This window comes from Nuphar pumila, chromosome 1 (assembly GCF_984573655.1).
Source record: "Nuphar pumila chromosome 1, dmNupPumi1.hap1.1, whole genome shotgun sequence".
Classification (NCBI taxonomy): Eukaryota; Viridiplantae; Streptophyta; class Magnoliopsida; order Nymphaeales; family Nymphaeaceae; genus Nuphar; species Nuphar pumila.
Genome location: NC_143249.1, coordinates 94,495,029 through 94,511,553, shown reverse-complemented (window position 1 = coordinate 94,511,553; position 16,525 = coordinate 94,495,029).

Below are 16,525 nucleotides of genomic sequence, written 5' to 3'. Positions count from 1 at the left end.
TGTCGAAGAATAAATTCCAAATTGAGGATTGTTAAATATTGCAGATCCGCTCATTGGGGAAATCATCCTCGGCTTTAACTTCCTCTGCTAGAGGAAAATCTGCCAATTGATCTGCAATTGCTTGGCCTTTGATAGATTGTTGGGAGACATACTCCATATCATATTGCATTAATAGGACTTGCCATTTGGCAATTTGTCCGCTGAGAAATGGTTGTTCAAGAACGTACTTGAGAGGATTTAATTTAGATAGAATTTTGACTTCAGATGCCAACAGATAGTGTCTTAATTTCTGACACATCCATACCAGAGCTAGACATGTCTTTTCTATCTGAGAGTATTTCTTCTCATAATCAATAAAGGTCTTGCTCACATAATAAATGGCATGTTCTATCAAACTGCCTTCTTCGTATTGCGCCAAGAATCCGCCGCAAGCAACTTGATTAACTGAAATATATAACAATAGGGGTTTCCCTAATTCTGGCGGCTTTAAAACAGGAGGATTGAGAAGATACTTCTTGATGCGTTCGAACGACTGCTGACACTCTGGTCCCCATTCGAACCTCACTTCTTTTCTGAGCAAATGATTGAAAGGCTCACATCTCATGGCCAAATTGGATATAAATCGCCGAATTGATTGCATGCGTCCCTGAAGGCTACGCAATTCCTTGAGATTAGTCGGGGGCGGCATGTTAATGATAGCCTTGGCCTTAGCGGGATCCATTTCTATCCCCCTTTTGCTGACCAGAAAGCCTAACAATTTGCCTAATTCGACCCCAAAAACACATTTCTGTGGATTGAGTCTTAGCTTGTAAAGAATGAGTCGCTTGAAGACTTGATTGAGAGCTTCGATGTGATCTTCCTCTACTTTGGATTTCACCAGAATATCATTGACATATGCATCCATGATTTTATGCATCTGGTCATGGAAAATGACGGCCATAGCACGCTGGTAAGTGGCTCCAGCATTCTTAAGCCCAAAAGGCATAACCGTGCAACAGAAAGTGCCCCATGGCGTGGTGAAGGATGTTTTGGATTGGTCACGAGCGGCCAACTTGATCTGATTATATCCGGAGTATCCGTCCATAAAGGAAAACATAGCATGCCCAGCCGTGCTATCGACTAGGAGATCAATATTTGGGAGCCGATAATCATCTTTTGGAGTGACTTTATTGAGATCACGGAAGTCGATACAGATTCGAACTCTACCATTCTTCTTGGGAACTGCTACGATGTTCGCCAACCAATCCGGATAGTCTATTGCTCGAATGAATCCTGCTTTGAGTAAGTCTTCAAGTCCTTCCTTGACCTGTTGCTCGATTCGAGGATCCATTTTTCTTAACTTCTGCTTAACTGATTTCGCATCAGGCTTCAGAACGAGGCGATGTTCCACCAATTTAGGATCTAAACCTGGCATATCCTCATAAGTCCATGCGAATACTTCTTTATGCTGCTTGAGAAAATTAGTGAGCCTTTCTTTCTCTCCGGGACTCAAACCGCTGCCAATCTTGAGAATTCTAGGATCATCTTCTGATTCGATATTAATGTCCTCAGTCGGATCCTGAACTAAAGATGATGGCTCGTCTTGTTTCTGAACTGATGCAAATTCTGGTAATTCTTGAAGAGCTGAATCAAACTCTACGGACTCTTCTGACTGCTTTGAAGTTTGTCTGCATTCTGTTCTTATTTTGACTTGATGAATTACTGCTGACTTTGAACAGGTATTTGGATTAAAGACGAGCTTCTTGATAGATCGGGAAGACATTCTGAAAATTGGAGAGTAAATTGATTCAGGGAAATCGCTCATCATAAAACAAATTGCTTTTATTGAGAAGATAATTGGAAAAATAAGAGATCAAAGTAATGACAATTTTTCAAAGATTTGATAATGAGAAGTAAAGAGACAAATGGCATCCAGATAGATAAAGGAAACTTGCAACTTTATTGAAAGATAGAATTGATCAAAATGACAATGATGAAAATGAAATGGGACATCATCCCGACAAAAGAATAGAAAAGGAAAGACGAATGAATTCTTCTAATGCGTTCCCTTAATGAAAACAGTGCCTTTCTGAGATCTTCGGCCATTAAAGCCCAATCCGGCCCTCTTAGGGCAATGCTGAGGAATCACTGGTTCAAGACGACCATCTTAATTTTTGCCTAAACCTTGGAAAGGTTGGTAGCCGTGCTTTACTAGTAAATCAAATCCCTTTTTAGCCTTCATAAATTGGGAGAATAAAGGATGACCCTTAAGTGTGTTGTAGTCAATTCGTCCTCCAATCTTGAAGAACTGTGGGCCTCCCCATCAGGTCGCAGCCACTGTATGCTCGGGCTGCTCTGTCATCTGTATTATTCCTGAATTCTCTTCAAGGCTGACCTCTTCAATCCCTCTAATGCTAGGGATATCAGTAGTGAAAGAGGGTCTGGGAATCATGGGTTGTGCCAGTCTCTTCTCCGGATCCTCGCCCAAGACTGTCGTGATCATACCACCTTTTGACCACTTGATGCACTGATGCAGAGTAGATGGTACTGCGTTTGTGTTGTGGATCCATGGTCTCCCAAGAAGCAGATTATAGGTGGGCGGCACATTGACCACGTGAAAGAGTATTGAATGGATCGAGTAGTCAATAAAGATTTCCAGGAAGATTTTTCCTTTCGCTGTTTGGCCATGATTGTCGAACCCATAAATGGTGATTGGATCCGGGATGTACTCTTCTTCTTTTATGCCCAAAGCTTTGGCGGTCATTTCCGGGCATATATTGAGGCTGCTGCCTCCATCTATCAGCATGTGAGGAACTGTCATCCCTCTGGTTCGAACCACAACATACAGAGCGTTGTTATGGAACACATGAAGTTTAGGGAGATCCTCATCGAAGAAAGTAACTGGAGCATTAGTCATGGCCTGATTGACTATGTGGGCCATCTCTTCTGGAGTTATGCTCGGTTTCACCTTGATTTTCTGCAATAGATCGCTCAACACCTGCTGATGCTTGGCAGAGGCCTGGGTTAAATCGAAAATTGAAACATTGGATAATGTTGTGATTGGCTTTGGCGCATATGTCTCACTTTTCTTGGGGGCAGACTTAACGAAATGTTTAGGGAGCCATGGCATTCTTCTGGCTACCTCAGGAGATACCCCAGCGGGCTTGTCAGACACTTTCATCTTGCCAAAGGCTGAGATGAGATCCATCTTCTGAGCCTTGGATTGAGCCTGCTGCAATACCAGGACCCGATGCTGAGCTTGCATATCCTTTTCAGAGCACGGCCTGATATGCTCTTGTGGTTGAAACGACTGTTCGGTGATGACTACTGTAGAATGACGAGGAAATGGCTCTTTCAAAATATCTATATTCTCGTCTTCGGCACCTTCTATCAGAAGATTCTTGTCAATAAGATCTTGAACTATGTTCTTGAGAACGAAACAATTCTCGGTATTGTGCCCCACTGTTCTGTGGAACTTGCAGAATTGGTCTTTGAATTTTCCCATAGGAACGGGAGGATCGGCCAGCCTTGGCAACTTGACCATCTCCTTGGTCAACATGTACTCGAGCACAGTCTCGAGTGATTGATCTAATGGAGTGAATTTCCTGTCATAGCTCCATCCTTCATGCTTTATTTTCTCTCGGGGTTTTGGTCCCTGCTCTAGCGGCTTGCTGAATTGCGGGATCGACTTCCCTTTCTGATCATTCCTGTTTGAACCTCCTGCCCCATAACAAAAGTCTCTATTCTGTCCCTTGCGATGATTCCATTTATTATTACTGACAGAAGTAGTGAAATGAGTCTTCTTCTTTGACTCGTTCTGGCCGCTGTTCTTGGTGAAAGTGAAACCTTCATAGAAGCCATTCTCCATACTCAACTCGAGCCACTCGGCTCGCTCTGTTAATTCGATAAAGGTTCTGGACGGTGCGGTGGAGATGAGGCCTTTCAGCGGTTGCGAGAAGTTACTCAGAATTAGGGACAAAGAGTGCCCCTCTGATATGGGATCTCTCATTTTATTACATGCCGACCTCCAGTGGTGGATGAAGTCTCTAGCTTTTTCATTTTCTCTCTATTTTAGGCCGCAGAGATGACTGAGGGTCGGGAGCGCCTCGGCATTAAAGAGGAATCGCTCGATGAACATGTTCACCACCTTATCGAATTCTTTCAGCTCAATTGGGTTGACATGCTCTGAATACCACTTGGCTGCTGTTCCCTCCAGACTGCGAGGGAAACAAAGGAAGAGTGCCCGATTATCTCGCTTGAATCTAGAGCATTCAGCGAAGAACATGGCGAGATGAGCCTTAGGGTCGCCAAAACCATCAAACTTGATAAATTTTCTGGGGAGATTATCCAGATTGTCGTCCCCATCCAAGCCATCATAGAAGTCTTCGCTGGTGAAGACTTTCTTGCCCTTGTCGCGGGCCTGCAGATCTTTACCATTTTCATCATATCTTTTAGTTGCGACTGAGTAGGGTCATCAACAGACTGATTTTTTGATTTGTAAGCCGACCCCTGCCCCTGAGTCGACCTTTTGAATTCATGCTTAGTTTCATATTCCTTGTCAATGTCGTCAGCTGATTCTGTCTCATCAGATACTTCCTCATGGCGATTCTGCCTTTTGATACTTTTCACATTCTTGGCGGCATGACCCTTATCCTTCTGCTCAGTGCTGGCTTCAGCTTGCTCTGCCAGCATCCTGGTCATCATTTTCTTGAACATAACATACATTTGAGGATCAATGTCATCCTCAACCTGCTGTCCCTGATTTTTAGCTGATCGAGGGGAGTCCATTTTCTCTTCCGAAGCGGCTGAGTATGCAATGCCTTCAACTGATAAGGTTTTCTTTCCGGATCTTGTATGAACCATCGAGTATCACGAGTATTTTTTTAGATGTTGCCGATGCTCTCTGCAAGGTAGAACTGATGGTTAGGCTTTTGAAGGAAATTTGGTTGGAGAAAAATATTTGTTGAGAATTTTGGTAGACAATTAAAATAATATCCCATTACTAGGGATTGAGTCGTCGCTGGAATTACGACAATTGAGACGTTTATTCTTTGCAAAATAGACAACTAGAAATATGCCTTGTTACCTAGGCGAGGTCGTCAAACCAAGATGAGATGTAAAATAAAGGAATTTTATTGAGGGAAAAACATGATTTTATCAATAATACACTTGACAGAGGGGAGGGGGAAAGACAATTTTCCACCACTCCGGATAATCAGAAGACACACGAGGGCCAGGAAAAATAGTAAGATTGACAAAGAAATCCCAGCCATGTCTGGCAGAATGGTATGCTCCGGACCACTGATCTGATGCGAGGTCGAATTCTGGCAGAACCCCTGCGAGTGGACAAATCTCTACGCGCTTCTGCCTCTGAGAGAACTGTCTGACACACTGCTCCGGATGATAGTATGCGCAGAAAAAGGGGCCAAGTAGCCTGAACCGCTTGCCATAAGCGTAAGTATATTTGGGAGGTGATTCCTGACGATCAAAGTAGTCCCATACGACTTCTTCCTCCTGAAGGTTATCGATCAAGAATCGGTATCGAGCAACTGGAAGAAGCTTTTCACCATTGTATCTGAATGAACTGGCTCAGGCTGGCACATGCCGGAGGAACCAAGACTGCAAGGCATAGGTGCACCCTTCGACTAGGATCGACTCTCCGAGTGCGAAACGAGTCAACCCTCGGTATAGAAAGGCGAGTGCGGCCATGGCTATGGAGAGGCGGCTGGTCTGTCGACTTCCCCATCTTCGCAGAAGCTGAACTGTTCTGATATCCATGTAATTCCGTCCATCTGGAAAGAGAGCGAGTCCCACGGTGCATAAGACCATCGCATGCTGAATTCTCTCTCGAGCTGTTCGAGATAAGGAGCTGACTTCCGCAAATGTTCCATACTGTTTGTAGATCTCGAGCAGATCCACATATTCGTTTCCATCCTCTTCGATCAAAGGCCAAGACTTGCGTCCCGTCATGCGAGCTAAGGCATCTTTAGGGTCCAGGCCCTTGACATTAATCAAAAATTGCTTTTCTAATGGATCTCCAGGTTGACCGGCTGGCTCGGGCAATCCCATGATTTCTGAAAATTCATCCATCAGTACCGTCATCTCGCCCCACGGGAACTAGAAGGTAGAAGTGCTCGGATTCCATCGCTCTGCTAGTGCGTGGATCAAATTGTCGTTGACTGTCTGCTTTCCCACTGTGGATGCCAGTTCTAACCCACAATCGTCCAAGTGGTCCGGAAACATACGAGAGAAGTTCTTGAACCATGAATAATACCACCGGGGAAAAAAGGATCCGGTGCTGAGGACTCGATGCTCTGGAAGACGTTGTCGCACCTCGTAGGAGATGTGACCTTTAGGAAAGACTGAATCGAGTTGACTGGATGCCATCAGAATAGACTGGAAAACATGGAAAATTTGGAATAAGACTTGGGAAAATACAGAAATTTTGAAAGAGAATTGCAGGCAGGATAAAATGAAGTAGGAATTCGAGATCCAGAAGAAAGTGAGGATGGAAAATCACCTGGAGTTTTGAAGAAAATTAAGGGAAATTTGAAAAATCGTCCAGGGTTTATTGAGATATATAAAGAAGTATTTCATAAAATGGGATATTTGAAAACCGTCCAGGGTTTAAAACATGGACAGTACATGGACATAGATTGGGGAATTTTGAGAAAATCGTCCAGTATTTTAGAAATTTGGGAAAATATAAAAAGGAAATAACACATTCAATCACATTCTGCATAAACAAGTATGCACATACAGCATTCCCTAAAAGCTGACTCTAGATGCACAAATTTTGAAATAGCTGTAGGACCTTAATCCTAACTCTAAAGTTCAGATCAACTGTGTCCAATCATGCTATGCCTATATACTCAATCCAAGGCTCGATGTACGTGGCATAAAATCAATTTCTCCGGTTCTAGGTTCAAGTTTTTCAACATCCTTGAGCACCTGCCGATATACGTTGGACTATGGCCCTTGGTACGTGGCAAGGGGGTTTTCACCCAAACAGGTGGCCCAGTTGTGAGGCTCTGTTCCGAACTATGGTTCTGGAAGAGAGCCCAGCAAAGTGAAGACCGGGACAATATAGGTGGGGTGGTTTTTTGAAAAAATATGAGCACATGCAAGCAAATAGAAGGCTCTAAGTCCTAAAGAGATAGAGATTTTGAAATTTTTTGAAGAAGCAAACATTATTTTCAATCAAACCTAGATTGAGGAGTGTTGTATTAGACCTAAGTCTATGTGAGCATGAATAATTTCCTCCTCAATATGGTCCTACCAAACCATACTTAGTCTATATGCAATCCATATCAGCTGGGTTCAAGTCTAGGCTCCTAGGTTCATATGATAGCATAAATTAAAAGCTGACATTCCATGGAAATCGATTTTGACAACTTGAACTAAGTAGAGAATTAAATTGATCAGGCGAAGACAGGTCCCATCACGGTCGCCAAACCTGTTATCATCGCAAAATTTTTACTTTTGCGAGTCAAACTGACCTTTGAAAAAGTTTTTGAAAATAACTCACCTCCGTTTTGAAATGCGGGAAAATTCCGTAGAATGGGACTCGCCTGTCGGTACGAGGTTCGACCGTTCCTGCCACCTTTAACAGGGGTAATCAAACCAAGGATCAATCTTATACTCTGCTCTATTCAACTTGTCTAAATCACATTCTAATTCCTAAATGCACAAAGAATCAGGCATGTGCTATGAGTTTCTGAAAATGCATATTTGAAAACATGATGTTTGCTTTGAATAACTGAAGTACTTAGAATAGACATCACATGGGAAATCGTGAATTGGGATTTGAAATGTGCTTCTGAGAAAGTAAAAATCGATTTTTTGCAGAATCTAGAGGTTTTTGTGAAAATTGATTTTGAGAAATGTGAACTAACTCTGGAAAACTTGATTTCTTTGAATTCAGACTTTGAAATTGAAAATCTAACTTAGAAAATCGAATTTGAAACTTGGGAAATACTTGAAATGTCATTGGCAAATCCATATTTTGAGAAAATCGATTTTGAATAAGACTTAGGAAATTTTGAAGAATTTGATTTCTTTGACTTGGAATTTGAATTGGAATTGGGAAATACATGAAATGAATGAATATGATTTTGAGGAATTGAGAAATACTTTTTGTATTTTTAAGAAATGCAGTGCATTTTGAAGTTAGCCTAATAGTGTAGGCTGAATATGGCTAATGTGAAGATTATAAATCTAGATATCCTTCATATTCTGACCATGGCCATAAATACGAATTCCACCAAGTTTATAAACTTCATAAAAGCTAGTGCATGTGCCATTCGTGTAGACCATGGTGAGTTTGAATATGCATGAATCATCATCCATCACACATTAACATTATTAAAAAGAAAATAAACTATATGCAATGCAGCCTAAGCTAAGCAGGAAATGTAAATTCTTATTCCAAATTTAATTTAATTTACATCACTATTGAAATTTAAATACATGAAAAATAAAGTCTTCAATGTACCTGCAAAACTAGAAAGTTAGGTTAGTGAATATATGTGGGCTTTTCTAGATTTATCCAGCAATATCTGAAAATTGCTGGATTTTGCTAGATATAAGCCTTTTCCTTGATTCCCTTAAATCAAAATTATAAAAATATGAATTAAACTTGAATAAACATGAATATAAGATATGAAATTTCGAAATTGGGGTCCAAATAACCAAAATACCCCTAATAACAAGACTATGGCCTTGAGATTAGGGTTTTCAGAAAGATATTTGGTAAAATGCAAGTTTTGAAGTTCAAATTAAAATAACTAATCTAAACATGAAAGGACATGATTAAAATATGAGAATTAGGCTTAGGGATTTCGAAATTTAGGTCAAATGACCAAATTGCCCCTGATAGCAAGACTATGGCCTTGAAATCAGGGTTTTCTGAAATAGATTTTGGTAAAAACTTTGGTTTTAAAATCTAAATGAAATCAAATTACCACAAAATTAAATATGAAACACCCTAATATAATTTAAAACATAACTAAACCCTAAAAGTACATTCTTATGCACAAAAATCCAATAATATCACAAAAACTGTGATTTTAGCAATGTTTTTGGATCTTTCAGGGATCCTGTTTTGCAACTTGCTTAATTCAGCCATCAATCGGATTCCAAAATTCATAAAATTTGGTACTTGCACTTGTTATAACCCTAATATCAAATTAGAATTATAAAAATATTTTTTTGGCATTAAATTAATCCGAAAATAGCATCAAACCCTAAAAATATGCTCTTTTTGACCTAGTTCACCAACCAGTTTCAGTTTAGGACCCGAACCAGGAATCAAACCTCCATGAAAATCTATGAAATTTTACAGAAATAAACTAAGAAGGAAAACAGAGATTTCCCAATTTACAGATCGAAAAAAGCATCTTTGGTTAGGGAGAAACCCTTCCAACAAACTGAACTAAGATATAACACATTTAACAGGGATTAAAACGGCTATTTCAGATTGAAAATACAAACGTAAATAGCAAACCTAAACAAAAATCTCTGAAAGTTTAGTAGTAAACAGTAGACAGAAAAATAACAATACTCATTTTTTACAGATCATGAATCGAATCTGTGGTTTGGGATTTATGACCAACACAAGTCTGATTAGGGTTTTGGTAAACCCTAATGAGTTTTAAATTGAAAATCAGAGTCTCTGACAGAGGAAAAATACTAAACAGTAATAAAAAATTCGGAAAATTTTACAGTAGATAGATCTAATCAATGTGAATCCATGGCATTTTACATATCTAAAATAGGATATAGGATGAGAGAAATATCATAACAGAAAGTTACCTTCTTGATTTTAACCACGATTTTAAAGCTTTAAAAACCCGATTTTATGTCTGATTTTTTCGACAGAGTTCCCGAGGTCCAAAACCTTTGATTTTTTTACAGTAGTTCCATCACATATGCATGCATCACATATAAAAAAATCAGAAATAAACAACAAGTATTTCAATCCAAAATAACATTATCTTTACTGTTCTAAACATAAAACACACAGAAATCTTAAGAAACTTAAAAACCATGCATTAATTAATGTAAAACAATAAAATAAACCATAAAACAGTAAATAAAAATTATTTCTATGCTATACAACGTAAAACAAACATGAATAAACCATGAAAATAAAATAAAATCAGGGAATCAATGGCTGGAATTCAATATTACCTTTAAAACATAGATTTAACCCATTAAAAGGGTAAATCATGTATTTTATTGGTTAATAATGTAAAGACTAATGCTAAAATCAATTCTAATAGATTAAAATCCCTGTAAAACACACAAAACAGGGCTAGATCACCTTCTTGGACTGTTCTTGATGGTTCTTGATGGTTCTTGAGGTGAAACCATGGTTGGATCTTCATAAGGAGGGGTGTCCAAGCCTAGATCTAGGTTTAAATCATTAAAAAGCATTAAATAAAATAAGAAAAGGTGGAAAAATTTACCTTGGAGTTGCAGCAATGGAGGAAGGGCTGGAGAGGAGAGAGAAGCTCCAAGAAACCTCAAGGATGAATCCTAAAAATCGTCCCCCCCTATGCTCCCTTTTATAAAGATTTTTTTAGGTTTTTAAAAATCAAGTTTTTTAAGAAAATTGGACTCTAAAGGGGGGGGGGGCGATTTTGGGGTGAAAAGACTATCCTACCCCTAGCCTAGATTATCTACTCTAATGCCTAATTAACCCCTAGACTATCCTAGAAAATCCCCAAATGTGATGCCACTTGGCATTTTTCACATTTGGGTTTTTAAAACATCTTTTAAAAACCTTTAAAAACACTAGTTTTAAAAACTAACTTTCAAAATGATTTTTTTTCAAAAGGGTTTTGACTCTTCTAAACCTCCAACACTAACCAAGACACCGACTAACCCTAGTCTAGCCCTGACTTACTCGAATATGGCGCCACCTCGAGTGGGCCCTACTTGAGTTTTTACAAAAAAGATGATTTTAAAACTTGAAATTAAAGGGGTTTTCAAAAGCTTTTCAAAAGCAAACTTTGAAATTGAAATTTTTGAAATGGCATAGGATCCTAACTGAGTTAGAACTCCTCTGGATATGGTGCCAACTGAGTGGGCCCACATCGGATTTTGAAAATTTTGAAATAAACACTGAAAATGGCTTTGAAAAGGGGTTAAAATCAATATTTGAAATTCAAGGTTTTTGAAAATAGGGTCTCAAGCGAGCTGGAACTCCGGGTTAGAGTCCTGAACTCTTAGGACTCTGAGATTTTAGATTTTTAAAAACCAAATGAAAGAATTTTCAAAAGATTTTATCAAGAAATGATGAAATAAGTCAGAAAACACAGTCAGGCTTAGACTCCTAACTCGACCGAACTCTAACATAGAGTCCTGAACTAACTGGACTCTGTAAAATGACCTAAATTTTGAAAACAAATGGAAATAAATGAAAATGGAATAAAAACAGACTTCAAAACAGACTCCTGACTGGACTAGGACTCTGGGACAGAGTCCTGATCGAATTAAAACTCTAGATTTTTTTTTTTTGGTATTTTCTGAAAAACAAATGAAAGAACTTGTCAAAACAGTGAAAATAATAACGAATACTGGAATAAAACAGAATTCTGATTCAACTGAGACTCTGAGGACAGAGTCTTGATTGAACTAGGACTCTCAGATTTTTGGATTTTCTGAGAAAACAAATTAGAGAATCTTGAAACACAGTTAAAAACAGGATAAAATCGAAGTTTTGGTTTAGAGTTCTGATTTGATTAGGACTCTGAGGAAGAGTCCTGATTCGATCAGAATTCTAAGAAGTTTTGGTTTTCTGGTAAGAAAAGGATGAAATTTAAGCCAAGCTTTTGAAAACCAGTGAAAATGAAGTATGGAAATCAATTTTGGATAGAGTCCTACTTTGATCAGGACTCTAGGGCAGAGTCCTGATTTGATCAGGACTCTGAGATAAAACCTCAGAATTTTAAAATTCTTTGATAAAAGTGTAATAGTTTTGGTAGATTGAAAGATTTCTGAAAGATTCCCTCAAAATTGAAATCAGGATCAGAGTCCTGATCCAACTAGGACTCTCTGAACAGAGTCCTGTTTTGACTTAAACTCTAAGTTTCTGACTCATTTTGAAAGATTTTGAAAGATTTGATTGAAAATAGATAAAATAGCAGTAAAAGATTAGAGTTCTAATCCGATTAAAACTCTGAAGAAGAGTCTTGATCCGATTGGACTCTTGAAGAAGAGTCCTGATCCAACTAGGACTCTGAAATTTTGGCCACAATAGAAGATTTTGAAAGGTTTTCTCCGAAAACAAGTAAAAAGGTAGTGAAAAGTAGAGTTTTGATCCGACTAGGACTCTGGAAAAAGAGTCCTGATCCAATTAGGACTCTAAAATTTTTGATAAATGAAGAAATCCAAAAGTGACACCACCTAAATGGGTTTCATCTGAGAATTGAAATGAATTGAAATTGAGTTTGAAATGAATCTAGATTGTTTTCTGAAAAAATACTTCAAAATATAAGATCCTGGGGGTTGGCAAATGACATAGTGTTGATTAAAAAGCCAGGTTTTAAAATTGATTTTGAAAGAAAAGTTTTAAAAACTCAAATCTGGATTAAATATTTTGAAAACAAGAGTACTGGATCTCGAAAATGAGATGTAATGACATGTAATGCCATGCAATGCGATGAAATGGTATGCTGAATTCATGCAGTGATATGCAATGACACAAGAAATGTAAGCACTGGATAAGGATGAAAATTTGGGGTGTTTACAGTGCCGTACGATGCTACCATTTTCACATAATATAACAGTTTTAGAAGCGTGTCCTTGTTTCAAATTCATGCTTTTCCTAACAGACCTAGGGCAACGACAATAGGAATGTCGCAGGTGTGTGCTATAACTGTTTGCGGGAAACATGAAGATAGATGGGCGAGGCATAATATATAGGGGTATCTGGTGAAGTATGGTCTATGTGAGGTGGAGGATATTGTACAAGATGGTGCCGAGCAGGACATCTAGCGACGCTCTCTGCTGATAAAGATACTTCTGTAAAGAGACCATTCCAGATCTGGGGAAGGCCTTGATGCTATGACAGAGTATAGGCATACTAATGTAATTAGTTCAACAAATTTAATGTCTAACATCAATTACTAATGGAAGCCAGAAAATGCGGCTAATGTGAAATGCTACCTTCAGTAATGAATATTGACTGTATAAAGAATTACATGAGTATGAGACAATATTAAATGGAAACCAGATCCACTATTAGGCTCAACCGATTATAGGGTATCCAATGCCATACTGGGTCATATTACAGTAAAAGTGTAAGCCATTCATGGGTTCAACAGTTCTACAGTAAACCGATGCTTCAAAAGGGAACACAACATATATGAGGAATTCAAGCAGTAGATGAGAGGGGTAAAGGGCTCGCACCTAACCACCACCACCTGATTTGCGGCTTAGCCCCTGCAAAAAAAAAGTTTAGTCAGATCGATAGCATACGAATTGACTTTGCATAGTATCTTCATGAGTTGGGAGGAATATGATGTAAGTTAATGAATGGGCATGATATGGCTTTGGTTAGATAGTATATGCTGAAGAGATGGAAATGAGGGCAAATGCTAGAAATGTTGTTAGTGATTGTGACGTTGCAGATGAAGATGGAAATGATATGCTGGGCGAGATGACTGTCATCAGAACTTCACTTTATCATATGATATAAAAATAAGATGATTACAATGTAGCACACAAAAAAAAAACTGATGCGAAGATGCAACCGAATGCCAATATAAAAAATGAGTGAAACCTATATCTAGGATGGGAATCAAGCCTAAAAGAGAAAATTTCAAGATACAGGAGATGGCGTATTAGAGGATGAATGATGCACTATAAAGAACGAATGATAAACAAGAATTCATCCGAGAGATCACTGTTACTGACCGAAGTCCCGAATGATTCCGACTCTGAGCAGTGTATTCTCCTCTTTCAACCATATCTAACATCCCATGTATATATATATATATATATATATATATATATATATATATATATATATATATATATATATATATATATATATATATATATATATATATATATATATATATATATATATTTTTTTTTTTTAAAACAGAACTTACAAAATCAAAGGCACCTTTTCAGAACATACTTGACGTAAGCCCCTTTTGCCCAATCCTCTCTTGCTCTCATGAACTGAGGTCCAGCACTTCATTCAACTACATGATAATCTTCTGTGGTGGCAGTAAAAGGGTTTTCGCTGATAATGCAAGAGATTTAAGAATCCTGCCCATGATTCTCAACGGCGTGACCCTTTCATCCAGGTATCTTTCGATGATTATATTCTCAGGAACTCACAAAGAAAAGTGCAAAGAGCAATTCCACTTGTATGAGACTGTTCGGATATCCGAACTCTTTATTGAACCGGATTTCACATTTGTTCATGTTTTCGGCCCTCCTTGGAGGATGACCAGAGGCACACAGCCATGTGAACGTTTTTTTTTTTTTTTTTTTCAATGTAAAAAAAAAGCTCTTCTCATTATGTCTCCAGGCAACTTGCAGAGGTCGTTAAGTTACCTCTATGCTTTCACACTTAGTTATCCTGCAGATCGAAACAAGTGGAACAAAACGAACGACAAGGAAATGCATAACGGAGAGACAACAGGCTGAACTGTAAAATGTACAAATGGGGAATAGTAAAAGAAATTGGTACGACAGATCGTAAAGGGAGAATAGCATAAACATGAGTTATAATAGCAGTAAATGATTAACACACATCGACTATTAAACTCAGAAAGAAATAAACATTCTAAGAGGAATACCATCTGAACATATGTTCGATACCATGAAACCAGAGCAAATCACCAAGAAAATAGAGACAAACACAAAAGATATGTCGGGATGGTGAATGGATATCAGCGATGCGTCATTATGTAGGTACGAATGGATTTTAAGGGATTTAGCATTATATGAATACGAGTATGAAGTAAACTGTAGAAAAGAAAGAAAAAGTGTTGGGATGATAGACTCATCTCTATTGCTATCGCATGTCTGTAGATTGATTTTGCTATGGGCAAAACGATGCTACAGGGATGCCTTAATGTGGTAAAAAAAAAAAATAAGATAAAACCCACAAAGAATAGAGGGGACGAGGTACAGTAGAGGCAAAGAAGCAGGTTTTTGCAGAAAGTTCAAAAGAAAAGAGGCACGGTTATTCACCTGTGGTTCTTCTTGATGGAAGGTTGACCTTTGGTGGCTTCCGCTCTGCTGACAGCGGATCGTCCTTCTTCTACCAATTGGGGAGAACCAGAGAAAAAGAAGAAGAAGGAGAGGGGATAAAAAAAAAAGCGCAATGGTGGGGTGGAAAACCAGATGCTCTTCGTGATGAACAAGGGATGATGTAGCGGTGAAAAGGAAAAACCAGCCTCTCCTTTCCCCCTTCTCGATGTCCCTTTATATAGGAAGAGATGAACCATCGAGAAGGCGAGGGTTTGTTGGTGATGGAGGGCAGATCGTCTGGAGCCATTGATTGGAGGGTGGCGATTTGAGGGAGAAGGTGGTTCGAGAGAGGTTGTTGCAGATCCATGGTTGAGAAAACGGGAAGGCTCGTGAGGCCGTCCGATGGGGAGGACCCTTCTGGGAGGGAAAGAGAGGCGCCGCCCCTGGGCCTCCGACCTCCTCTCGCCAAGGGTTCTCAAAAACCCTAAAAGGACTTTCCACGAGCCCCTTTTGATTTAAAATATTTATAACAAGGGGGGCTCTTTTCGGGATTTTTCAAAAAGGTGGTTTTTCTTAAAAAGGGATATTTTCATAAACAGGTTTTCAAAAACCGATTTTTGTTAGATATATTTTCTCTTCTTTTTTTTTTTGAATTTTCCATTTTTTTTTTGGTATTTTTGGAATTAAAATCTAAGATTTTCTGAGAAAACAAAGATTTAACACTATTTTTTTTGTATTTTTCTGAGAAATATTTACAAAAGTGTTTTTCCGAGAATTCCAGGCCATTTTGGAGAAATTTCTTCAGAAGAATGGGTTTGGACCCAAGTTTTGAGAAAATGTTTGAGTTTTAAACCTCGAATTGAGAAATACAATTCGATGGATCCAAACGGATACCGGACGAACTATCTGAGCTTTTCAAAAAGTTAGTTTGGAAATTTCGAGAATTTGATTTTAAACATTGGACAACGAAGCTTAGATTTGGATTTTGATCTAGATCCGGATCCGAAATTGAGTCAGATATGTAAAATGAATTTAATTTCAACAAGATTTGAGAAATAAAATGGAATTTAAATTAAAACCGACTCAATTACCCAGAAAATGGGGTCAAAGGAAAAAAAAAGGGGATATTTACAATATTTTGAAAATTTTGGGGTGTTCACAGATGCCCCTCTTTGCTATTAAGCCGGTAAGAAGCCGAGCTTAGTGGCAAAGATAACACTCCAAATTTTGAAAATGCCCCAGACAGCAGATCTGAATTGGGTGTGGAAGAATTATGGCTTTTCAGGTTTAAAGCCTTGTCCTAAATGGCTCTGGGGAAGACGAAATC